This window comes from Condylura cristata, unplaced genomic scaffold (assembly GCF_000260355.1).
Source record: "Condylura cristata isolate star-nosed mole 26May11 unplaced genomic scaffold, ConCri1.0 scaffold00039, whole genome shotgun sequence".
In the NCBI taxonomy this organism is placed as follows: domain Eukaryota; kingdom Metazoa; phylum Chordata; class Mammalia; order Eulipotyphla; family Talpidae; genus Condylura; species Condylura cristata.
In genome coordinates this window covers 4662642-4663473 of record NW_004567140.1, presented here as the reverse complement: position 1 = coordinate 4663473, position 832 = coordinate 4662642, and positions in this window count along the sequence as shown.

Sequence of the window (832 nt, the reverse complement as noted above, 5' to 3'; positions counted from 1 at the left end):
CACCCCGTGGGTCCCTCCCTGGCCGGGGATCGAACTTGTGCTGCAGGGGCTGCGGACAGCTTCAGAGTGCTGAGTCTTAAGCCCTGCGCCACCAGGGAGGGCCTGGAATAGATTTACTGGTGGCTATCATGTCAGCTAGAGATGACAGCATAGCTTTCCTTTCAAGGGGGAAAAAGAACTGGCTTGACTCAAGCTTTAGAGATGTTTTATTTCCCCCACTTCGTAGTTCTGGTTTACTTCGCTGAAGCGTCCCAGCTGACAAGGCTGCAGGCTGCCTGTTCTGAAGGAGAATATTTATTATACTCACGGGGAGCGGCCCTCAGGACACGGAGTAGCCGGCACACAGCAAGCACTCACCAGGCCGCTGTCCGCCTCGGCCGCCCGCCCAGCAGCACCAGGCCAGTTGCTTGGTCCTGTCAGGAGAGTCACAGAGGTCCCTTCCCGGTTCTCCCTGGCTGCCTGGGGAGGCGGGTGAGGCAGGAGTGCTCCTCTCCCAGCTCTCCCGCCCTGCCTGCAGAAGGGCACCATGGGTCTCCGCTGATGTCGGGGCTCCTGCGGCTCCTTAGGGAAGACACTAGATGACGTCCCCGACTCTCCCACGGCCCAAAGCTCAGACGACACTGTTGGGCTTCAAGGAAATACTTTACATTTGCATAGGATGTTACACTTCTTTCCTTTCTATTTAAAGATTTATTTATTTATGCACACAGAACTGGGGTACAATCAGAGGGGCAGGGGCAGTGAGAGGCTTCACCAGAGAGAGAGGGGAGCAGAATAGACCGACAAGGCACACTGCTGAGGGGAGCATTGGGGGGACAGGAGAGGTCTGCCG